This window comes from Pristiophorus japonicus, unplaced genomic scaffold, assembly GCF_044704955.1.
Source record: "Pristiophorus japonicus isolate sPriJap1 unplaced genomic scaffold, sPriJap1.hap1 HAP1_SCAFFOLD_542, whole genome shotgun sequence".
Taxonomy (NCBI): Eukaryota; Metazoa; Chordata; class Chondrichthyes; family Pristiophoridae; genus Pristiophorus; species Pristiophorus japonicus.
This window is the reverse complement of record NW_027254449.1, coordinates 58,984-85,908: the sequence shown is the minus strand read 5'-3', so window position 1 is coordinate 85,908 and position 26,925 is coordinate 58,984. Positions and strand designations below refer to the sequence as shown.

General features: G+C 45.6%; 1 pseudogene; it reads left to right on the top strand.

Annotated features, from left to right (window-relative positions):
* LOC139254467 (semaphorin-4F-like) lies at positions 1–26,925 on the top strand (annotated as a pseudogene).

Genomic DNA, 26,925 nt, shown 5'->3' with positions numbered 1-26,925 from the left:
ATGGCAGCGAGGAAGATTGAGAAGGGGATTGGAGCGATGACGCAGCCCTGTTTGACCCGGTCCAAACATGAATTGTTCTTTAATGGATCCGTTGGTAAGGATCACGGCCTTCATGTCGCTGTGAAGCAGGCGAAGGATGTTGACAAACTTTTGGGGGCATCTAAATGGAGTAGGACGCTCCATAGACCCTCACGGTTGACAGTGTATGTCTGTCCCACCTGTGACAGGGTCTGTGGCTCTCGTATTGGACTTTTCAGCCATCAGGGAACCCACTTTGGGAGTGGAAGCAAGTCTTCCTCGATTCCAAGGGACTGCCTATGATGATGATGATTATCCACTATTGGGATTTTTTTTAGTGTCTTACATGGAAACATAGAAACCATAGAAATTTATAGCGCAGAAGGTGACCATTTCGGCCCATCATGTCTGCGCCGGCCGACAAAGAGCCGCACGGCCCACGGTCAGCAGCCCTGAAGGTTACATAGAAACCAATGAACAATGAACAATGGTGGAAAGGTAAACCAGTCTGCCCCACACAACTGTGACACCCCTTACACTGAAATATTCTAAACTTCACCCCAACCGGAGCCATGTGATCTCCTGGGAAAGGCAAAAACTTCTACCGTGAAGACTGATACAAAATATTTGTTCAAAATCTCTACCATTTCCCTGTTCTCCATTATTAATTCCACAGTTTTAACCTCTAAGGGACCAAGATTTACTTTAGTCACTCTTTTTCATTTTATGTACCTGTAGAAACTCTCACTATCTGTTTTTATATTTTGTTCTTGTATGCTTTTATAATCTATCGTCCCTCTCTATTATTTCTTTAGTGGTTCTTTGCTGGCTTTAAAAAGTTTCCCAATCCTCTGGCCTCCTACTAGTCTTGGCCCCTTTGTATGCCCTTGTTTTCAATTTGATACCATCCCTTATTTCCTTTGTTAGCCACGGATGGTAATCTCTTCACTTACAGCCTTTCCTTCTCATTGGAATATATTTTGTTGAGAGTTATGAAATATCTCCTTAAATGTCTGCACACTGCTCATCAACTGTCCCACACTTTAATCTATTTTCCTAGTCCACTTTAGCCAACTCTGCCTTCATATTTTTGTAGTCGCCTTTGTTTAAGCTTAGGACACTGGTTTGAGATCGAACTTTCTCACCCTTCAACTGAATTTGAAATTCAACCATGTTACGGTCACTCATTCCGAGAGGATCCTTTACAAGGAGATAATATATTAATCCTGTCTCATTACACAGTACCAGATCTAAGATAGCCTGCTCCCTGGTTGGTTCCGCAACGTACTGTTCAAGGAAACTATCCCGGATACACTCTATGAACTCTTCCTCAAGGCTACCTTTGCCAAGTTGTTTTGTCCAATCAATATGAAGGTTAAAATCGCCCATGGTTATTGCCTTTCCTTTTTTACAATCCTCCGTTATTTCTTGATTTATAGTCCATTCGACAGTGTAGCTAATTTTAGGGGGCCTATAGACTACGCCCACCTGCAACTTTTTCTCCTTATTATTCCGTATCTCTACCCAAACTGATTCAACATCTTGATCTTCTGACCCAATATTGTTTCTCACTAACGCACTGATCTCATCCTTTATTAACAGTGCTACTCCACCTCCTTTTCCTTTCTGTTTGTCCTTCCGAATTGTCGTAGCAAGTAACACCACAGAAGGAGGCCATTTGGCAATGTCACGCCACTCCCTCATAGTCAACCTGTACAGATATAGCCCATCCATTCTTTTCACTCATTCCATCACCCACTCAACATTATATTCTTTCCATCCTTGCAGAAGAGAACCCATAACAGGGAGAGGCAGAGAAGCAGAGGTGGCTCTCCAGTTTTAACTCAATTGACTGCAGTAGAGGAGGGGGCCTGGAGATTTCAGGAGTTACAGAGCTGCTGGTGGTGGGAGATGGAGAGATGGGATAAAAATTGATAAGGAGGAGGTACTAGAAAGGCTAGCTGTACTTAAAGTAGATAAATCATCAGGACTGGATGGGATGCATCCTACGATGTTGAGGGAAGTAAAGTTAGAAATTGTGGAGGTATTCGCCATAATCTTTCAATCCTCCTGGGTTATGAGGCTGGTGCAGAGGACCGGAGAATTGCAAATGCTTGGACACTTATTCAAAAAAGGGTGTAAGGTAAACCCAGCCACTACAGGCTAGTGAGTTTCACCTCAGTAGTGGGGAAGGTTTTAGAAGCAAAGGGGTCAATTTTTCCCAAGCCTGTTTTCTGGCGTATTGCCAGAGTTACACCCATTTTTCTAGGCCAGAAATGCACCGTAAATAATTTGACAAAGTTTCCCTGATGTATAATTCAAATATGGCGCCGCGCAGTGTGTCCAGTCACCTCGGGGGGTGGAGCCTGTTGTCTGCACCGAAAAACCATGCTGCACCCTCTGCGCATGCACGGGAAAAAAAAGTTACGCTGCTGATGTCGTGGCAATAGACGGCACATGCACAGTATAGCTCCAAGTTGGCAATCGGCCATTTTTAAAGAGCCATTTGTGTGTGTGAGAACGTTGAGTGCTGTGTGAGAGCATTAGAAAAATCGCAGCTGCAGCAGTACAAGATGCAACATGGTGCAAGGACCAAGAATTTCTTACAGGATGAAGTGGAGGCACTAGTTACTGTGATTGAGAACAGATGGCAGGAGCTGGACACCAGCAGAGGTCACATAAAAGTTCCACCCAAAGAAATGAAGAAACGCTGGAACCAAGTTGCAGAAGATTACTGTGCAATGGTGACCACCACGAGATCTGGAGGCCAGTGTAAAAGGAAGTGGCAGGACCTTGGTCAAGTAATTAGTGTAAGCAATATTTTCATTTATTCAATGCAATTGCAATTGTAAATGTATGTCCCACCCAGCAGAAAGACACCCTCTTTAAAAAGTTAGGTTTTCATCTTTGCAAATGAAGGTGGCGCATAATAAAAGGGAAAGAACTCGAACAGGGGGAGGACCGGCAAATCTGCACCCACTGACACCCTTGGAAGAGAGGGTCGCTGCTTTGATGGGTCCTGCCTGGAGAAAAGCAATCACCACTGCACAAGCTGGACCCACACTCGAGGGAGAGGGTAAGTTCTGCAAATTCAATGTGGCCCTTCAAATCAGCCTGCTGCCTGGCCTGCGATGTGCATTTACAATTTACAATTGCAATTGCATTGAATAAATGAAAATATTGCTTACACTAATTATTTAACCAAGGTCCTGCCACTTCTTTTTACATTGGCCTCCAGATCTCGTGGTGGTCACCATTGCGCAGTAATCTTCTGCAACTTGGTTCCAACGTTTCTTCATGGCACCCACCCTGCCCGCTCCTCTGCTGCTAACCACTTTGTGTTCTGTTATATTTTGCAGAACTTGAAGCCAACCCTGACGATGCAGAAGATTCAGACGGGGATGAGCCTGAAGAGGAGAACATCTTCCAATCCAACCCTCCAGACCAAGAACATTGGTGTGAGGGGGAGGGGGAGGGGATGGAGCTGGATGAAATGCCAACTGTTGTACTGACTTTGGAGGAGGTGCTGTTCATTGATGTAACAGCCCAACTAGTTGTTTGAATGCTGGTGGGACATTCCATGGTTTCACACCTTCCGAGGTTGCAAGTCCCAGTGGTGGGGTGCAGCGAGGCACACGCAGGGCCCCGCCCACTGTCCCAGACTGTGGGTCCCAGTGCTGGGGTGCAGCAAGGCATACCCGTGGGGAGGATGAGAAGGAGAGCTCGACCACACTCTCCTGAGGTGCAGGATCAAACAGATGTGGTTCAGATGATATCATTGAGTGTGAAGAGCATTGACCTTACCCAATCACTCCTGGACACCTTCAGTGGGGTGAGTGATGAGGTAGCAGGACTGTTGGGAGAAGTAACAGCAATGACATGAAAAATGGGAATGCTGTCTGGGACCACCAGTGAGGGAATAGTGACCATGAGGGAGGGAATGTCAGAGGTAGTGCAAACCACGTCACTGACCATGAGGGAGGGAATGTTGCAGGTAATTAAGACAGTTTTGATCAACATGAGGGAGGGAATGTTGTAGGTCCTTGAGACACTGTCAGGGTGCATGAGGGACGGCATGTTGGAGTTAGCTGCTGCAATAAGGGAACCCGCCCAGACTCCGCGTCCATTGACAGAATCAACCATCACTCCCACTCCAATCACCAAGCCAACCTCTAAAGAGCCCAAAGCCGGGCCCTCCAACTTGCCACCTGCCGCTGATGCCACCCCCGCCACATCCCCAGAGCTGCGCAGTACCCGAGATCTTAGAAAGAATAAGCTTGGTACCAAGCCCAGACACACTGCACCACCGCCTGCGGGTATGGGTGGTGGAGTGTACAAGACCTCTTAGCATAAGGTGGAGGAGAGATGTGTGGGTACAGCCAAACTTTGCTGCTGTTATTGTTGTTGTTGTTGTTATTGTTATTATTATTGTTGTTACTGTTATAACTGTTCTCAAATTAAACGTTTTTTATAAGTTATGTAAATTTAAAAGTTTGTAAGTGACTTAAAGTTTTTAAGTGATCTTAAAATAAAGTTTGATACAAGAATAATTTTATTAAAGTTAAGTACAAAAGAACTGTTTGTTAAACTATTGAATAAAATAAAACTGAATCATGTTCCAGTAACACAACACAACATTACAGAACAGCTCCAAACAGTAAACATGTCCATGTGGAATAGTTGTCGCTGAGTCCTTAGGCATCAGTAAAGCGTTCACCGGTGAGCTGCTGGCACAAGGCTCGAGCAATCATTAAAGGAGCACGATGGCCCGCCCTCCTCCGCCGTTGTGCTCCAGCCTCAGGCACTTGCATGGCTTCCTCATCCTTGGCGTCCTCCTCCTCCTGCTTGTCATCTGCATCTTCCACATCATTATCATCAGCCGCAGGTGGGTCTTCCACTACCAGTTGCTGCTGCCTTATGATGGGTAAGTTATGCAGCATGCAGCACACAACAGCGAACTGACCGACAATCTCAGGAGAGTACAGCAAGTAGCCTCCGGAATGATCCAGGCATCGGAAACGCTGTTTCAATATGCCAATGGTCCTCTCAATGATGCTGCATGTCGCAATGTGCGACATATTGTATTGACGGTCAGCTTCTATCTGGGTTACGCATAGGGGCGTCATGAACTTGGTGGCGAGGCCTTTGTCTCCCAGGAGTCAGCTCTGCCCTTCTGGCTTCTGCTGGTGAAATGTGGCAGATATAACGCTGTCACATAGGATGAATGCAACATAGGTGCTCCCAAGGTATCTTGCATCGACTGACATGATATGATGCATGTCATCACACATGAGCTGTACATTAATGGAGTGGAAGCCTTTTCTGTTCCTGTATATCTCAGAATCCTCCAAAGATGCTCGCAAGGTGATGTGGGTACAATCAATGCAGCCCTGTACCATTGGGAAGCCAGCAATCCTGGAGAAGCCCACAGCCCTGTCATGGATTGCTTGGGCGGTCATGGGGAACTTTATGAAATCATTCCTATGTGCATACACTGCATCTGGCGAATGGAGACATGTGTTGCACGTTGAGAGATGACACACACATCCCCAGTTGTAGCTTGAAACGAGCTGAAGGCATAGAATGAAAGTGCAATTGTAACCTTCACTTCAACTGACAAAGCAGTCCTCCTGATGCTTCTAGGTTGCAGGTCTGCTTTCACCAACTCACAGATCTCACTTATAACTCCTTTACGGAAATGCAGCTTTCTAAAACAGTCTGCATCACTCAGCTGGAGGTACGAATGCCTGTCACAATATACCCGAGGTGGGTAAGGCCTCCTGCCCAGCATCCTATGGGCTCTGATGTTCCTGATGCAATGACATCGAATCAATTGTCTCCTACGTAGCACCATGATGCAGAAGCTCGCACAAGATATCGCATTGTCAGTCTTGCCCCCATACTTTGAAAGAAGCTCAAAATGGCAGGAAAGCAGGCAGGACAGGTTCACAGTTCGCTCTCTCCCCAAGGTCTGTATGGATGGACCACAGCTCCGCACTGGTCCGATGGTTTTGTGACTTCTCCTCTCCCCTCCCCCCCTTAACTAATTGCAGTCTTGTGATTCTCCCCTTCTCTCTCCCCCAACACCTGCCCCCCCTACCCTGTTGTATATGTATATACCATGTACACTCAATGTACAGTTACATAAGACCACTGAATGTATCTTTACACTGTGTACACTATGCCTGTACCACCAGAGGGTGCAATTAGTGGAGACCTAGGGGTCACCTGCACACTGCAGGTAATCAAGTATAAAAGGGAGCTCACCTTACTGTACCCTCATTCAGGAGCTGCAATAAATGGATTAAGGTCACAACAGTTCAAGTGCAATACCTTACCGCGTGGAGTCATTACTAGAGTGCTTACAGAAACAATAACTGGCAATGAGAATATGAATTTCCACGCGAAAAATGGCTAACCTTGGCAACTTTCAACAATTCGCTGATGGGGAAGATTGGGATGCCTTTGTCGAAAGGCTCGAACACTACTTCATCGCGAATGACCTGGCTGGAGACACACCGACCTGCTAGCCCCAGAGAAGATGACAACCAAAATGTTCGCGGAGCTTGTAACGAGTATCCTCACAGCCAGACACCGGTTCTACACACACCAGTGGCCCGAATGCCAAGAAATCGCAAAATATGCTGCAGACCTCAGACGATTGGCTGCACTGTGTGATTTTGGCGACCACCTCACCAAAGCACTGAAGGACATCTTTGTTATTGGAATCGGCCACAAGTGCCTCCTCCACAGGCTGCTCTCTGCGAACACCATGGTCACCCTGCAGAAGGCAATCAACGTCAGCCAGGTTTCATGACCTCGGCCTGCGATTCCAGAAGGATGATGCCTCATCCCCAGGACTCTAACTCGGCAAGTTCCGTGGACCGACTGGCGCCCTTTAGAGGCAAGGCTACTACCCCGAGTCCCGCAACCCTGAGTTCGCCGCATGGGGCCAAAAGGCCAGCTCCATGCTGGTGCTGTGGAGGAAATCACAGGCCCACCAGTGCCGATACAGAGACTATACTTGCAAAGGCTGTAACACTAAAGGCCACCTCCAGCGAATGTGTAAAAGAAATGTTACTCACCGAGTCGCTGAAGAGTTGGCCGATCACCCGGGCTCCAGCACTCATGAAAACAGAGAGTCCAGGAGGCAGCTCAGTCCCAGGAAGAGGTATATGGAGTATTTACCTGCTCCACCAAGAGTTCTCCGTTGAAAATGGAAGTCAAAAGCAACGGTGTTCCAGTCTCAATGGAGGTCGACACAGAGGCGAGCCAATCGCTGATGAACCTTCGAGAAACTCTTGGACAATCCCGCCTAACGACCTAAAATGCTCCCGATCCAGGTGAAGCTGCTCACTTACACAAACGTCACCATCCCAGTCGTTGGCAGCGTGGATGTCCAGGTGTCCTACGGCGACACGATGCACAAGCTACCTTTGTGGATCGTTGCTGGTGATGGTCCAATGCTGCTAGGAAGAAGATGGATGAAACAAATCCAAATCTGTTGGAGCTGGGAAAGCCTCCAGGCCCCGGCAATTGACGTCCTATGCGGGCCCAAATTTGGATCCATCACAGCACCTGAAGATCCTACCGTCCAACTCGACTGCACGGCAATGACACAGACTGCACAACCGAACGGCAAGATGATCCAATCCAAACGACCAGATGTCACCTTCCAGGCTCCAGTGGCAGGACTCGGAAGGAAGAAGATCGACGCAGAAGGTAAATTCCCGACTTCAGTGGCAGAACCTGGGGAGAAAAGGATTACAGCAGCCTACCTCGTGGAGAGAGAAAAGATGGCGCCCGCACCATGAGGTGAAGAACCTGAAATCAATATGGCCGCGACCAGACCACGAGGGTCAGCATTGAAGGAGCAACACGTGATGCCGAGCAGCGAACCGGATTGGGGTAAAGATTGCAAGGCCCTCTTAAAGGAGACCGGCAACACAGAACAATTAAAGGGACAGTTCCACTCTTTGTACAGCAATGCCAGTGATACTAACGTAAGAGATGTAATTAACAAATGCAAGTATCTAAATGTACCTTTGAACAGCAATGCCGGTAGGATACGTGGAAAAGATGTAATTGACGAATACAAGTATCTAAATGTAATATTGTACAGCAATATCGATAGTATACATGGAAAAGATGTAATTGATGAATACAAGTATCTAAATATAACATTGTATAGCGATGCCGGTAGTATACAGGGAAAAGATGTAATTGACAAATGTGAATTTGTAAAGACAACTAACAATGTCAAGTTGGGCGATTGCGGTTGGAGCCAATGTATTATGAATGTAAATGATGGAATAGTGTGTGGTGCTGGGTTCTACATGTACGCCAACAAAATCAAGGGCAACCTCCCGTGGGAAGCACCCAGGTCCAGCAGGCTACCCGATCATGTAGCCTGCACCTCCGGGAGCAACGTGATGCCCCGGGGAGCATGGACACACACAGTGGGAGCATACCCACTGCAGGGCCAGCGATCAGCGGACGGCACAGTCACCACTACTGGCACCCTGCCCCAGATCTGCCCTACCTCTCTGGCCAGCATGGCCAGCACTGGGAGCAAGAGGCCAGCACCCTCCAGCCCTCCCGACGGGACCTGGGATGACCAGGCCCCCACTACAGCTGAAGGGCAGCAGGGAAACCCTGTAGCCCTCAAAGGAGGACAGGGAAGCCACACACTCCTGTGGCTCTGCCCACCACTCGGCAATGGCAAAGGCCCTGAGACTCAGCCAGTGGAGCGATCCAAGCCCACCCAGCTGGCAGGGGGCGCAGTGCCACCATCAGACAACCTGGACACAGTCCGGTTACTCTGGAACTAACATCCTCACCCACCTGCACCTACACCCCAGGGGCAAGACTGTAATACCAGGTATGTACCTTACCTGTCGTACGTACTCGTTCCACTTCTGCAAAACCCAAAGAGTGATATAACCAATCCATTTTTTTCCATTCTCTGTACATGTATGTAAATGCAGATGTCGAGCCACACACATGGTCTATGTATGGGGGGAAATGGATGTATGTAGCCATGGACACACATGGATCACACCCAGAACCCACTCAAACCCCACTGCAACCTCCAACCGTCCACTGCTGACCATTTCCCAATGTCGTGGCAATAAGGACTTGGGGTCCACAGGAAGAGATCCATTCCCAAGCACAGACAAAGTACAAGGGCTCTGGGCACTCAAGTCGAGGGCCAGAGCACACCGTGCAAAGGCCAGTGGCACAAGACTTAGGGGGGAGTGATGTGTATGTATATACCCTGTACACTCAATGTACAGTTACATAAGACCACTGAATGTATCTTCACACTGTATACACTATGCCTGTATACCAACAGAGGGTGCAACTGGTGGAGACCTAGGGGTCACCTGCACAATGCAGGAGAGCAAGTATAAAAGGGAGCTCACCATACTGTACCCTCATTCAGGAGCTGCAATGAATGGGCTAAGGTCACAACAGTTCAAGTACAATACCTTACCTTGTTGAGTCATTACTAGCGTGCTTACAGACACAATACCCCCCAGTCATTGCAGTCTTCAGAATCCTTCCGATCGGCAACTCATTCCCTGGCCTCAGCGCAGAGGCTTCTGATCGGCACCTCACTCCCCGAGCTCGAAGCCTTCTGATCGGCACCTCGCTTTCTCTCTCTCTCTTCCCCTCCCTGCCACCCCCTCCCCCCCCCACCGCCCACCAGCCACGGCTTGTTTTTGAGATGAGCCCCGAGCCCCCTGTGACCGGGCGTGGGGCCGATTCTGCCAGCCAAACCTACGACCCTCCAGCCCTGCTTCAAGACATTCAGTGGTGGCATGTATGAGTAAAAAAATGAGAAAACTTCTAAAATACACCAAATTTGCATTTACTACGTTGACAGGTAAAAAAAAGTTGAACTTTATTATTGATTTTGACAGTGTTCTTGACTCCCTCCAAAATCTTCGATTAAAAATAATGGCGTCTGTCAGCGGCGATTTATCAATGTGTGCTGGTTTTCTTAAGTGCCCAGAAGGTTTTTCGGGAGTGGTCAGATTTGACGACCTAGGAGGAAAAAGTGTTGGCCAAACTGCAAAAAATTGAAAAAACCGGTGCAAACATGACAAAAAAAAACTGTCCTAGAAAAATCGTAATTAAGTCAGTTATGCTGACGCAGATCGCAGGGGGAAACTTGGGGAAAAAAATACGCCAAAAAAACAAAGCACGCCAAAATAAACGGCGCATATGACCGGGGAAAATTGAGCCCAATAATCTAGAACAAAATTAACAGTCACTTGGACAAGTATGGATTAATTAAGGAAAGCCAAAATGGATTTGTTAAAGGCAAATCATGTTTAACTAACTTGGTTGAGTTTTTTGATGAAGTAACAGAGAGGGTTGATGAGAGCAAGCGGTTGATGTGGTGTGCATGGATTTCCAAAATGCATTTGATAAAATGCCACATAATAGGCTTACCAGCAACATTGAAGCCCATGGAATAAATGGACAATGGCAGTATGAATACAAAATTGTCTCAGTGATAGGAAACAGAGTAGTGGTGAACATTTGTTTTTCGAACTGGAGGAAGGTATACTGGTGTTCCTCAGGGGTCGGTACTAGGACCACTGCTTTTCTTGATATATTTTAATGACTTAGACCTGGGTGTACGGTGCACAATTTCAACATTTTCAAATGACAAAAAACTTGGAAGTATAGTGAACAGTGAGGAGGATAATGATAGACTGCAAGAAGACATAGATAGGCTGGTGGAATAGCCAGACACATGGCAGATTAAATTTAATGCAAAAAAGTGCAAAGTGATACATTGTGTTTGGAAGAATGAAAAGAGGCAATATAAACATAGAAACATAGAAACATAGAAAATAGGTGCAGGAGTAGGCCATTTGGCCCTTCGAGCCTGCACCGCCATTCAATAAGATCATGGCTGATCATTCCCTCAGTACCTCTTTCCTGCTTTCTCTCCATACCCCTTGATCCCCTTAGCTGTAAGGGCCATATCTAACTTCCTCTTGAATATATCCAATGAACTGGCATCAACAACTCTCTGCGGCAGGGAATTCCACAGGTTAACAACTCTCTGAGTGAAGAAGTTTCTCCTCATCTCAGTCCTAAATGGCCTACCCCTTATCCTAAGACTATGTCCCCTGGTTCTGGACTTCTCCAACATCGGAAACATTCTTTCCGCATCTAACCTGTCCAGTTCCATCAGAATCTTATAGTTTCTATGAGATCCCCTCTCATCCTTCTAAACTCCAGTGAATAAAGGCCCAGTTGATCCAGTCTCTCCTCATATGACAGTCCAGCCATCCCTGGAATCAGTCTGGTGAACATTCGCTGCACTCCCTCAATAGCAAGAACGTCCTTCCTCAGATTAGGAGACCAAAACTGTACATAATATTCCAGGTGAGTCCTCACTAAGGCCCTGTACAACTGCAGTAAGACCTCCCTGCTCCTATACTCAAATTCCCTAGCTATGAAGGCCAACATATCATTTCCTAAATGGTACAATTCTAAAGGGGGTGCACGAACAGAGAGACTTGGAGGTATATATGCACAAATCATTGAAGATGGCAGGACAGGTTGAGAAAGCGGTTAAAAATCATACTGGAGCCTGGGCCTCATAAATAGAGTCATAGAGTACAAAAACAAGGAGGTTATGATGACCCTTTATAAAACACTTGTTCCACCTCAACTGGACTATTGTGTTCAATTCTAGGCACCACACTTTAGGGACGATGTGAAGGCCTTCGAGAGGGTGAAGAAAAGATTTACAAGAAATATTCCAGGCTGACCTATGAGAATATCCACAAGTTGGCATTCCTTCAGATGATTGGAATATGGAAGCACTGAGGGGAAGTCTAAAATCGTAGAAGTGCTTCTCTTCTTAAGCAATCCTTTGGAGTCGAGGATGACTTGCTTCCACATTAAAAATGAGTTCTCAGGTGGCTGAAGAGTCCAACGCGGGACCCACATTCTCTGTCACAGGTGGGACAGACGGTGGTTGAAGGAACAGGTGGGTGGGGTGCCTGGGTTGCCGCACGCTCCTTCCACTGTCTATGCTTGGCTTCAGCTTGCTCTCGGCAATGAGACTCAAGGTGTTCAGCGTCTTCTCGGATGCTCTTCCTCCACATTGGGCGGTCTTGGGCCAGGGATTCCCAGGTGTCGGTGGGGATGTTTCACTTTTTCAAGGAGGCTTTGAGGGTGTCCTTGAAGCGTTTCCTCTGCCCACCTGGGACTTGCTTGCCGTGATGAAGCTCTGAGTAGGGCGCTTGCTTTGTGAGTCTCATGTCAGGCATTTGGGCGATGTGGCCCATTCAACGGAGCTGACCGAGCATGGTCAATGCTTCAATGCTGGGGATGTTGGCCTGAGCAAGAACATTGACGTTGATGCATCTATCCTGCCAATGGATTTGCAGGATCTTGTGGAGGCAGCACTGGTGGTACTTCTCCAGTGCTTTGAGGTGTCTGCTCTACATGAGTCCATGTCTCTGAGCCATATAGGAGGGTGGGTATCATTACTGCCCTGTAGACCATAAGCTTGGTGCCAAGTTTGAGGTCCTCGTCTTCGAACACTCTCTTCCTCAGGTCACCGAAGACTGCACTGGCACACTGAAGGCGGTGTTGGACCTTGTCGTTGATGTCTGCCCTTGTTGACAGTAAGCTTCCGAGATATGGAAAATGGTCCACAAGGCCTCGCTGTGGATTTTGATAACCGGGGGCAGTGCTATGTGGCGGGGGCAGGTTAGTAGAAGACCTTTTTCTTATGGATGTTTAGTGTAAGGCTCATGCTCTCGTACGCCTCGGTGATGTTGATGATGGCTTCGAGTTTGCCTCCGAGTGTACGCAGACGCAAGCATCGTCTGCTTATTGTAGTTCAATAACAGAGGATCGGATTACCTTGGATCTGGCCTGGAGGCAGCGGCGACTGAATAGATTCCCATTTGTTCTATAATTTAGCTCCGCTCCAGCTTAGAGCTTAAGCAGCTGGCTTCAGTGAGGAACATCTCCAAGAGTGGTTATACCTTTGCCACCTTTTTGGTAGACGAACCACGTAATCACCTCTATGTGGGAGCAAGTAATGCTATCTTTGTCCTCAACTTAACGTGTGTGGAGCAGGATCAATTTATGATAGAGTGGAATGTAATGGAAAATGAACGTAGTTCCTCTATCCGAAAAGACAAGATGAAGACTAAATGCTACAGCTACATTTGAATTTTGGAAGCCTAGAATGAGATGCACCTATTTGCCTTCGAGACTTATGCTTATGACCCTCAATCTGCATATATTAAGGTCTTCAGTTCTATCGACACAATAGAGAGCAGAGTGCAAGGAATGGAAAAGGGGTGAGGGAAGTGTCCATTTGAACCGATGCAACCATTTGCAGCAATCCTGGCAGAAAGAGTGCTGAACGCAGTGACGGGGATCGATTTTCAGGGCAAGGATCCGGGTGTGGTCAAGAGCATGGGACTGCAAGAAAAGATCCGCACAGAGGATTCTGCCAAATGGCTGAGCGAGCCTGAGTTTGTGCGATCGACATTTGTTAGAGAAAATAAAGGCAGCGGTGACAATGACAAGCTCTACTTCTTCTTCAGTGAGACAGCCCATGAGTTCGAGTACTACAAAGCAGTGCGAGTTCTCAGAGTGGCCATGTTTGCAAGGGAGACATTGGTGGCCAGAAGACACTCCAGAAAAAATGGACCTTCTTCCTCAAAGCCCGTTTGGTGTGCGCTGACAAGGGCAATGAGATGTATTTTGATAAGATTCATGATGTCTATACCCAACGCGGATGATACAGTTTCCATTGTTTTCTACGGAGTCTTTTCCACGAGATGGGACAAACAAGATATTTCTGCAGTGTGCACTTACAGAATAGCAGACGTGCAGAAAGCTTTCGATGGGTGATTTATGGAGTATAAAAGGGAGGCCAACAAATGCGACGTGTTTCAAGGTGAAATCCCAGATCCATGACCTGGCACATGCATTATTAGCCAGTTGAAGAAGAGGGAGCAGAACACATCCTTGGATCTGCTGGATAATGTGCTGATGTTTGTTCGAGACCATCTTATAATGGCTGATTTTATCAGCCCCATTGGTGGGAAGCCACTCCTCATTATGATGGATACCCTGTCTTCCAAGATCACTTTCCAGAGAGTGAATGCCAGCCAATGGGACGGGATACGAGGTTTTCGACCTCGGTACAGAAACTGGACATTTGCACAAAGCGGTCAGAAACTGCTCCAAAATTCACGTGTCGGAGGACTATGTAGTCTTCAAGCCAGCTGAGAAAGTTCTGAACATTGCAGTTCAGCAGGGATCTGTCTACATTGGTTCAACTAGCAAGGTGGTCCAGCTTCTAGCAATAAACTGCAGCAGATATTCCCGCTGCGATGCTTGCTTTCTGGCACGGGATCCGTCGTGCAGCTGGGATATGCGGCAATTGGAGTGTGCTCATTTCGGAAGCCAACCTGCACAGGGGTTGCTGCAAGATGTGGAATATGACTATCAGAAAATTAACACCCTGTGTAACATTGATAAAGACCCTTTCCTGGTGCAAAAGGTGGTACCAGTGGTGAGGGGGACCATAATTTTCCTTTTGTGCGAACCTAGTTCCGCCTGGTCTTTCTGCTATTGGAGAACACCCAATGAAAATATGTGCAACAATGATGAAGCCGGAGGGATTGGCATGGTGGCCACACAGTACAGCCTGGGCAATTACAAGAGTGTGTGCATTGAGGAAGAAGTGCAGATTCCTGAAGCTTTGGACAGCCTGTTCGCATGCCAGACATGATAGGCACAAAGCAAGCGCTCTACTCGGAACTCCTTCACGGCAAACGAGCCAAAGGTGGGCAGAGGAAACATTACAGCGACACCCTGAAAGCCTCCTTGAAAAAGTGCAACATCCCCACTGACACCTGGCCAAAGAATGCCCTAAGTGGAGGAAGTGCATCCGGGAGGGCGCTGAGCTCTTCGAGTCTCATCGCCAAGAGCATGCAGAAATCAAACGCAGGCAGCGGAAAGAGCGTGTGGCAAACCTGTCCCACCCACCCTTTCCCTCAACGACTGTCTGTCCCACCTGTGGCAGGGACTGTGGTTCTCGAATTGGACTGTTCAGCCACCTAAGGACTCATTTTTAAGAGTGGAAGCAAGTCTTCTTCAATTCTGAGGGACTGCCTATGATGATTGTCATGTATTTATATACTGTTTGTAGCCAGCAGATGGTGTCATTGTTGGAGACCACTGAGCAGCACGCACATGTGGCTGCTCTGCTATAAAAGACCAGCCATTTTGTGAGTCAGGCACTTTGGGCCGTAATAAAGCAGAGCCAAAGTTGTACCTTGTTCATCTAAACAGTAATCAGTTTGTACCTTTAGTGCATACATAACATTTGGCGATGAGAATGCAAGAACCTTTGTTTGCAAAATGAGCACGATGGGATTTTTAGAGTGATTTGTGGAGGGAAAAGATTGGGCAGACTTTGTGAGCCGTTTGAACCAGTATTTCGTGGCCAACAACATGAAGGGAGTCGATGATGCAGGTCGACGCTGGGCCGTTGTTCCTCACTATGTGCGATTCAAAGATCTACGGTCTGATAAAGAATCTACTCATGCCTAGTGATCCAACAGAGAAAACGTACCAGGAGTTATGTACATTGGTACGGGAGCACCTCAAGCCAGATGACAGCATCATCATCTCGAGATACAGGTTTTATACACATGTTCGATCGCCAAAGCGCGGCGGAATTCGTTGCCGACCTGAGACGTCGAGCGGGAATGTGCAATTTCGGGACGGTGTTGGCAGACATGCTGCGGGACTTCTTTGTTATCGGTGTCAACCAGGAGGTGATCCTGCGCAAACTTCTGGCAGTGGAGGAGTTGGATTTAAAAAGGGCCATCCAGATCACTCAATCATGTATGACGACAGACAGGAGTTTAAAGCAAATATCAGTGAAGAATCGAACCACGGCAAGTACTGTAAATGCGATTGATCTGCCATTTGGCAGAGCGGCACATGGCAGAGCCTATCCGGCCGCGTTCGCAAACGATTCGGCGTTTGGCAGAGTGGCACATGGCAGGGCCTATCCAGCTCCTTTCGCGAAACCTGTTACTGCCCAAAGTCCGGCAGTAGTGCCGATTTAACCAATATAGTTGCAAAGGCTGCCTGAGAGTGGGGCATCTCCAGCGCAAATGAGCAAGTTAGCTGCGACACACCACGTGGAGGATAAGAGTCAGACTAGCACGGATCCAGATACATAATCCGAGATTCCAGAGGAGGAAGTGTATGGACTGTACTCTTTCATAACCAAGAGTAAACCAATTTTGATTAATGTGAAGTTTAACGGGATACCGGTATCGATGGAACTGGACACAGGGGCAAATCAATCGATCATGAATGAGAGGGCATTTAATAAGCTGTGGGATATTGTGAGGCCTCGTCTGAGCCTTGTTAACACCAAGCTGCGCATGTACACCAAAGAACTGATAAAGGTGATTGGCAATGCACAAGTTAATGTGTCGTATAATGGTGTGGTTCACGAGTTACTGCTGTGGATTGTTCCAGGCAATGGCCCAGTGCTGCTTGGCAGGAGCTGGTTGGAGAAAATCAGATGCGACTGGAACGAGATAAAGGCGTTGCCGTCGGAGGAAGATACATGTGCCCAAGTATTGAGCAAGTTCCCCTCGCTGTTCGAACCAGGTATTGATAAGTTCACGGGAACCAAGGTGCAGATCCAGGTGAACTCAGATGCAAGACCCATCTATCATAAAGCTCGGGCAGTGCAGTATATGATGAGGGAGAAGGTCAAAATTGAACTGGACAGACTCCAGCGTGAAGGGATCATATCACGGGTCAAATTTAATGAATAGGCCAGCGCCATTGTTCCTGTGCTGAAAAGTGATGGCACAATCAGAATCTGTGGAGACTACAAGGCTACAATCAACAGGGTTTCGAAACAGGATCAGTACCCGTTACCAAAGGCTGATGACTTGTTTGCGACGCTAGCCGGAGGGAAGTCGTTCACAAAACTGGACTTGACATCGGCCTATATGACGCAGGGGTTGGTCGAGACATCAAAGAGACTTATGTGCATTAACACGCACAAAGGACTGTTTATTTACCACAGGTGCCCGTTTGGAATTCGCTCGGCTGCAGCAATATTCCAGAGGAATATGGAAAGTCCACTGAAGTCCATTCCCAGAACTGTTATGTTCCAAGATGACATCCTGATCACCGGTCATGACTCTAAGGAACATCTGAACAACCTGGAAGAGGTTCTACTGCGTTGGGACAGAGTGGGACTCAGACTTAACCGGAGGTCGAATTCCTCGGGAGGAAAATTGCCGCTGATGGCATCAGACCTACTGATGTGAAAACCAAAGCCATCAAGAATGCTCCCAAGCCGTGATGGAGCTGCATTCGTTCCTGGGTCTACTCAACTACTTTGGTAACTTTCTACCGAAATTGAGCACCTTACTTGAACCACTGCACATGCTATTGAGAAAAGGCAACAACTGAGTGTGGGGCACATTGCAAGACAGAGCTTTCGAGAAACCCACCAATCTGCTTTGCTCAAACAAGCTACTGGTAAATTATGACCCATGTAAATGTTTCGTTTTGGCCTGTGACGCAACGTCATATGGAATTGGTTGCGTGTTACAACGAGCCAATGAGTCGGGGAAACTTCAACCTGTCGCGTATGTATCCAAAAGTTTGTCTCAAGCAGAAAGAGCCTACAGTATGGTAGAAAAAGAAGCTTTAGCGAGTGTGTATGGTGTTAAAAAGATGCATTAATACCTGTTCGATCTGAGGTTTGAATTAGAGACCGATCACAAGCTGCTCATTTCGTTGATTTCCGAGAGCAAAGTTATCAATACCAGCGCTTCATCCCACATCCAAGGGTGGACGCTGACATTATCTGCCTATGATTATGTCATTCACCACAGACCTGGCACAGAGAATTGTGCTGATGCTTTGAGCCAGTTGCTGTTGCCCACACCAAAGGTGGAAACGCCACAACTGGCTGATTTAATTTTAATCATGGATGCTTTTGAGAGTGAAGGTACCCCTGTCACGGCTCAACAAATTAAGACCTGGACCAGCCAGGTCCTGATATTATCGGTGGTAAAGGGTTGCATCCTCAAAGGCGATTGGTCTGCCATACCTAAGCAAATGTGCGAGGAGGCCAAACCATACATTTGTCGCAAGGACGAACTGTCTATTCAAGCAGATTGCACATTGTGGGGCAATCGCGTTGTAATGCCCAAGAAAGGGAGAGAGAAGTTTGTGTGTCAGTTACACATACTCATCTTGGTATAGTGATGATGAAGGCTATTGCCACATCTCACGTATGTGTGATATAGTCACAGAGCACAGCACACACAGCTTTCAACTAATGGCAGACAGCATCTCAGAAGTACCGGAAGCTTCTGGTCAGCTGACTCATTTATTCACCTTTAGTTGCAGTAACACAATACGTCCACATCCACAGTGTGGAGTGACAGACATTACACTTCTCCCTCCTTAATGAAGACGTTATTATAACAAATATCATATATAACTTGCATGTTTATACATAACATAACAAAGGACTTATTTTGCCATATTTACAAATTTAGCTTAAACACTGGTTTTCTGTTTCGAAGAGGATACCTTCGCTCTCGAACAGAACCTTCCAAACATCGTGTCGAATCTAAACTCATTCCAGGCTGATCCTGAGGAAAGTTTTCCTCCAAGGGATTTCTTTGATTTTCATTTGAACTCTCTCTAACTTCAGACTGTTTGTTTCCCTGACTCGGACTCAGACTTAAATTCTGATTTTCTCTTGGATTTGTTTCCAGTACAGTGGATTTAGGATATGCTACTGGTGTATCAAAACTATCTGATGAGTCAGAAATAATTGAATCATTCCCACCTTCAACTCCTTCCATGTCTGTAGGTAAAATATGATCAATGTGATCAAACCTAACCTGTCCATTATCAAACATCTTTACCAAATATGTGCGAGGACTACATATCTGCACCACTCTTCCTAGTAACCACTTTAACCATTTATGGTGATGGTTCTTCACGCTCACCTTCTGATTTACTTTCACACTTCTCTCTTTTACTCTACTTCTATCATGATTCTCTTTCTTTCTTAATTGTGTCTCTTCTATGGACTGTGCCAAAGTTGGTTTTAACAACGAGAATCTGGTTTGTAGCTGTCGTTTGAGAAACAACTCTGCTGGTGTTTTACCAGTAGTTATATGAGGAGTATTATGATATATAATTAGAAAATTGGCCAATTTGTGATCCAATGACAACTGTCATTTCTTTGGATTTGGATTCAACATTTATTTGATGAGGGCACCTTTTACAATTTGTACAGTGCGCTCTGCTGCACCATTCGAAGCAGGGTGGTACAGTGGAACCTTGGTATGTTTCACACCATTTTTGCTCGTGAACTGTGCAAATTCTTCTGAATGAAATTGTGGCCCATTATCCGAAACAATTTCTTCTGAGAGGCCAAATGAAGAAAATAAATTTTGTAAAATGTCTAATGTTTTACTTGTTGTTATTTTCCACTTGGAAACACCTCGACCCACTTGGAATGGCAATCAATTACAATGAACAATTGTTGTCCTTCTAGCTCAGAAAAATCAATATGTAGCCTTAGCCACACCTAGGAGTCCATTTCCATGGCTGTAATGGTGCAGACCACCAAACAGTAGTAGTGAGGTTGGGGCTGGCACCAAACAGGAAATTAAGAATGCGTGCAATAAAGGTACAGCAGTAATCATGGGTGACTTTAATGTACATATAGATTGGGCTAACCAAACTGGTGGAATATGGTGGAGGAGGATTTCCTGGAGTATATAAAGGATGGTTTTCTAAACCAATATGTCGAGGAACCAACTTGAGAGCTGTCCATCCTAGACTGGATGATGTGTAATGAGAAGGGACTAATTGGCAATCTTGTTGTGCGAGGCCCCTTGGGGAAGAGTGACCATAATATGGAAGAATTCTTTATTAAGATGGAGAGTTACACAGTTAATTCAGAGACCAGGGTCCTGAACTTAAAAAAAGGTAATTTCAATGATATGAAACGTGAATTGACGAGGATAGACTGGTGAATGATACTTAAAGGGTTGATGGTGGATAAGCAATGGCAAACATTTAAAGATCACATGGATGAACTTCAACAATTGTACATCCCTGTCTGGAGTAAAAAATAAGATGGGGAAGGTGGCTCAACCGTGGCTAACAAGGGAAATTAGTGATAATGTTAAATCCAAGGAAGAGGCATATAATTTAGAATTCAGCAGAGGAGGACAAAGGGTTTAAGTAGGAGGGGTAGAATAGAGTATGAGAGGAAGCTTGCAGGGAACATAAAAATTGACTGCAAAAGCTTCTATAGCTATGTGAAGAGAAAAAGATTAGTGAAGACAAATGTAAGTCCCTTGCAGTCAGAATCAGGTAAATTTATAATGGGGAACAAAGAAATGGCAGACCAATTGAACAAATACTTTGGTTCTGTCTTCACTAAGGAAGACACAAATAACATTCCGGAAATACTAATGGACCAAGGATCTAGCGAGAAGGAGGAACTGAAGGAAATCCTTATTAGTCAGGAAATTGTGTTCGGGAAATTGATGGGATTGAATGCCAATAAATCCCCAGGGCCTGATAGTCTGCATCCCAGAGTACTTAAGGAAGTGGCCCTAGAAATAGTGGATGCATTGGTGGTCATTTTCCAGCATTCTATCGACTCTGGATCAGTTCCTATGGATTGGAGGGTAGCTAATGTAACCCCACTTTTTAAAAAAGAAGGAAAAGAAAACAGGGAATTATAGAACGGTTAGCCTGACATCAGTAGTGGGGAAAATGTTGGAATCAATCATTAAAGATGAAATAGCAGCGCATTTGGAAAGCAGTGACATGATCGGTCCAAGTCAGCATGGATTTATGAAAGGGAAATCATGCTTGACAAATCTTCTAGAATTTTTTGAGGATGTAACAGTAGAGTGGACAAGGAATAACCAGTGGGTGTTGTGTATTTGGACTTTCAAAAGGCTTTTGACAAGGTCCCACCCAAGAAATTAGTATGCAAAATTAAAGCACATGGTATTGGGGGTAATGTATTGACGTGGATAGAGAACTGGTTGACAGACAGGAAGCAGAGAGTCAGGATAAACAGGTCCTTTTCAGAATGGCTTGCAGTAACTAGTGGGGTGCCGCAGGGTTCAGTGCTGGAACCCCAGCTATTTACAATATACATCAATGATTTAGATAAAGGAATTGAGTGTAATATCTCCAAGCTTGCAGACGACAATAAGCTGGGTGGCGGTGTGAGCTGTGAGGAGGATGCTAAAAGGCTCCATGCAGGGTGATTTGGACAGGTTAGGCAAGTGGGCAAATACATGGCAGATGCAGTATAATGTGGATAAATGTGAGGTTATCCACTTTGGGGGCAACAACACGAAGGCAGAATATTATCTGAATGGCGACATATTAGGAGAAGGGGAGGTGCAACGAGACCTGGGTGTCATGGTACATCAGTCATTGAAAGTTGGCATGCAGGTACAGCAGGCGGTGAAGAAGGCAAATGACATTTTGGCCTTCATAGCGAGAGGATAGGAGCAGGGAGGTCATGTTGCAGTTGTACAGGGCCTTGATGAGGCCACACCTGGAATATTGTGTTCAGTTTTGGTCTCCTAATCTGAGGAAGGACATTCTTGCTATTGAGGGAGTGCAGCGAAGGTTCACCAGACTGATTCCCGGGATGGCAGAACTGACATCTGAGGAGAGACTGGATCGACTGGGCCTGTATTCACTGGAGTTTAAAAGAATGAGAGGGGATCTCATGGAAACATATAAAATTCTGACGGTATTGGACAGGCTAGAGGCAGGTAGAATGTTCCCGATACTGAGGAAGTCCAGAACCAGGGGTCACAGTCTAAGGATAAGGGGTAATCCATTTAGGACCGAGATGAAGAGAAACTTCTTCACTCAGACAGTTGTTAACCTGTGGAATTCTCTACCGCAGAAAGTTGTTGAGGCCAGTTTGTTAGATATATTCAAGAGGGAGTTAGATATGGCCCTTACAGCTAAAAGGATCAAGGGGTATAGAGAGAAAGCAGGAATGGGGTACTGAGGTGAATGATCAGCCATGATCTTATTTAATGGTGATGCAGGCTCGAAGGGCCGAATGGCCTACTCCTGCACCTATTTTCTATATTTCTATGTTTCTATGTTTCAATCTAGACATTGCAGCAGCATTACTGTGATCAGCTGATCAGCTGTATTCAATATCATGATGACAAGATCAAAACCCATCAAAACATTCGGGCTGCAGCTAATGTTGGAACTGGGGACTTTGGATGGAGGATTGCTGTCGGGGGCTTATGGTCCATAACGAAGGTAAACTTATGACCATACAAGTATTTGTGGAACTTCTTGACCCCAAAAATTAATGTCAAAGCTTCCCTTTCGATTTGCGCATAATTATGCTCTCTGGCACTGAGAGTGTGTGCAGCAAAAGCAATTGATCTCTCCTCCCCACTACGTAATACATGAGAGATTACTGCCCCAACTCCATACGGAGAGGCATCACATGCTAGCTTAATCTCCTTAGATATGTCATAGTGAACTAACATGGTGCTCTCTATCAATTTGCTTTTACACTCCTTAAATGCTGTATCGCATTCTTTTGACCACTTCCAATGGACCTGTTTTTTCAAAAATTCATTCAGTGGATATTGGATATAATACTGTAGCCAAATTTGGTAGGAACTTCCCATAATAGTTCAAAAGACCCAAAAATGAACGAAGTTCAGTGACATTCCTGGGAGTGGGTGCATTTCTAATTGCATCCAGTTTTTCCATGGTTGGATGTAAACCATCTTTGGCAACTCTGTACCCTAAATACTCCACTGACTTTTTAAATAACTCACACTTATGAGCAGACACTCGAACTCTGTGCTTCTCTAGCCATTTGAGGACTTCATTCAATATGTTATTAAGAATTTGCCTATTTGGTGCTGAAATTAGTGTGTCATCCAAATAACATACTACCCCTTCAATACCTTGCAAAATTTGATTCATCACCCCTTGGAATATGGCAGGGGCAGAAGATACTCCAAACGGTAGCCTATTAAATTGATATCGGCCTAGATGAGTATTTACCGTCAAGCATGATTTGGACTCCTCATCTAGTTCAAGCTGTAAGTAGGTATTCGTAAGATCCAGTTTTGAGAAAATATGACCACCTGTCAGTGTTATGAACAAATCTTCTATATTTCGCAATGTATTGGGGATATTACCCTCTAGTACCTGGTTTACGGTTACTTTATAATCACCACACAATCTTACCTTACCATCGGACTTAGGTACAACAACACTAGGTGTAGCCCAATTACATCGATCTATCTTACAAATAATGTTCTCAGTCTCTAGTCTTTTGAGTTCTTGCTCAACCTTCTCCTTGAGTGCATATGGTACAGAACGTGGCTTGCAGTAAACCGATCTAGCGTCTTTCTGTACCCTGACACTCGCCTTGAAGCCTTGGATCGGACTACCCGTTTCACAGAACACCTTCGGATAACTCTTGATAACATCGTCCGTTGATGCAAATCTCGTTTCAACATGGAAAATCTAATTCCAATCCAGCTTCAGTGATCTCAACTAATTTCTTCCTAGTAAGGCAAGCTTGTCTCCTTTCACTACTATTAGAGGCAAGTTCTGAAATTGATCCTTGTATTTCACCGGTACGGTGATACGACCTACCACAGGAATGTTCACTCGTGAGTAGCCTCGCAGCTTCATCTTGGATTTCTCCAATGGGAAATCACGCAATTTGTTGAGGTATAACGACTCCGGTACTACACTCACGGATGCACACGTGTCGATTTCCATTGGCAGCTTGAATCCCGCAACATCTATGTGGATTTTGATACTTTTCTAATTGCTGGACATTAATCTCGTGCTCCTGATGACGTGTAACTCTAACATCTCCTCATCCTGTTGTTCTTCTTCCATGCTATGTAGTCTCTGGGGATTTCTACTCATAGCTTTGAAAACTGGACTCATAGCTTTGAAAGCTGGTTTACCCTTCAGTCGGCATACCTTCGCAAGATGCCCAGTCTTTCTGCAGAAGAAACACTCTGCCTTCACATATGGACAACTTTGAGCAATGTGCTGTCCCAGGCACTGATAGCATGGCTTTGGTTCTGTTAGAATTTCCAGTTTCTGAGACTTTGGGGCCCCACCGCCTTTTACTTTGAACCTGCAGGCGATTCACCTCGGTTGTCTGATGACTGCAATTATTATGAAATTCTCAGGAATATTGGTCGACTATGCCCATCGACCTCACTGTCTGATAAACAATCTCAAAAGTCAAGTCATCCGTCGTCAATAACTTTCTTCTGTTCACATAATTTTTCATCCCATAAACAAAACGGTCCCGCAATGCTCGGTTTTGAAAGTTTCCGAAATGACATTGAATCGATAGCTTTTGTTAATGCTACAATGCATTCACTGATAATTTCATCAGTCTTTTGATTTAATATACCGAAACAATAGCTTTCAGCAATTTCTAACGGTATCGGGTTGTAGTGCCACTCCAGCTTCATTAAAATCTCTTTAAGTGTTGTGTCCTTTGGCTCGTCAGGCACAAGCAGACTTATCAGGGTTTCATAGAACTCAGGACCTGTTTCCGATAAGAAGATAGCTCTCTTCTGTTCCAACACAGTCCAGTTCTGATCTGCATTCTCTGGAACTTTGATTATATTATTTGCAATGAAATACATTTCTAGCCGGTCCACATATGTCTTAAACTTTTCCTGGTCACCTTTATATTCAACTAAATGACCCATTACTGCTATGGGTGCAGACATTTTGACTTTGCAGTTTAAACTAACGTGCTCGCTTTTTACCTCGGATTTTGTAGCTGTTTCCAAAGACAGAGAAGCTTCCAACGTCTCTCTGTCGGCTGGCTGAATCCTTCCTCAACAAAATTTCAGCTTTAAATCATCCGTAAAATCCCATCTCATCGCCAAATGTGATATATTTACAGAGCACAGCAAACACATCTTTCTATAATGGCAGACAGCATCTCAGAAGTTCCGGAAGCTTCTGATCAGCTGACTCATTTATTCACCTTTATTTGTAGTAACACAATATATCCACATTCAAAGTGTGGAGCTACAGACATTACAGTATGATGGCCAGGAATTGATTCTGAGCTGGAAGTATGCGTGCATCAGTGCAACACCTGCATGCAGCTCCGCAAAGCACCAGTGGAATTGCCACTGAGTCTGTGGTCATGGCCATCCAAACCTTGGTCCAGGATCCATGTAGATTTTGCAGGTCCCTTCCTGGGCAAGATATTTTTAGTGGTGGTGGATACTTATTCGAAATGGATAGAATGCATAATATGTCATCCAGTACGTCCACGGCAACCATAGAGAATCTCAACTTCATGTTCGTGACACATGGTCTGCCCAACATAGTGGTGAGTGACAATGGGTCGTGCTTCACCAGTCAGGAGTTTCAGGAGTTTGTAAAATTTAACGGCATAAAACATGTAAGGTCAGCACCGTTCAAGCCTACGTCCAATGAGCAAGCAGAACGTGTAGTACAAATTATTAAGCAAAGCATGAGGAGAGTAACCCAAGGGTCACTGCAGACCATTATCTTGCATACTGCTGAGTTACAGGACAAGAGCCCACACACTCACAGGGGTCTCGCCTGCTGAACGCATGATGAAAAGAGTTCTTCAGACCAAGTTATCTCTTGTACACCTGGATTTAAATAATCATGTTGAATACAGAAGACAGAGTCAACAAGGGTACCATGATCGTGCAACTGTGTTATGTGAGATTTCTGTTAATGATCCTGTATATGTGTTGAATTATGGTCAGGGTCCCAAATGGATCACTGGTATGGTCATGGCCAAGGAGGGCAACAGAGTATTTGTTATTAAGCTCAAGAATGGGCAAACTTGCAGGAAACACATGGATCAGACAAAGCTGAGGCACACAGATGAGCCAAAGCAGTTGGACGAAGAAACCATCGTTGACCAACCAACCCACCGGCAGCCTTCAGTGGACTCAAGGGTCATCAATGAACCTGGAATTCCCATCACAGGCTTGTTCAATAAAAATGGACTTGCAATTTCTGACATAGCCACTGCCACCCCCAACAAGTCAGCCATCCAACCACCAGCTACAACAGACTCCGCACATTCACCCAAGGCCAGAATCGAACTGAGACGGTCAATCCGGGAGTGTAAAGCACCAGACCGTCTCATCCTCTGAAAGACTGTGATAAGATCTCAGAGAAGGGCATTATCATGTATGTACATGATGTTTGTAGCCACCAGATGGCATCATTGTTGGAGACCACTGAGCAGCACGCACATGGTGCTGCTCTGGTATAAAAGGCCAGCCATTTTGTGAGTCAGGCACTTTGGGCTGTAATAAAGCAGAGCCAAGGCTGTACCTTGTTCAGCTAAACAGTACTCAGTTTGTATCTTTATTGCATGATGATGATGAGGGGCTTTGGCCGACCCCAGGTCAAGTACAAATTCTGCCATTTATTTCCTGCTGTTTGTCTTTCTGGTCATCGACCTTATTCACGGTACTCTTGTCTACAAGTACGGTCAAGTATAAAAACAAAAAGGCATCAAAGGGCGGCTGTAACGGAGATTTCATGGATGCAGCAGAGGGGATCACGGTTCCCAGTTTGGGCTGCACTGATGAAATCCGGCCCTTAACCATCGGCCAGGGGAGTGGTTCGGGTTTAAATGGAATTGGTGAAAAAGAGGTTTATGAAAACGTGGGAAAGGAAGTGAATGAAGTGAACACGGGCCCTTCAAGAAACCACGCAATTACTATCATATCGTGCCAGGATGAAACCTTGATTTAA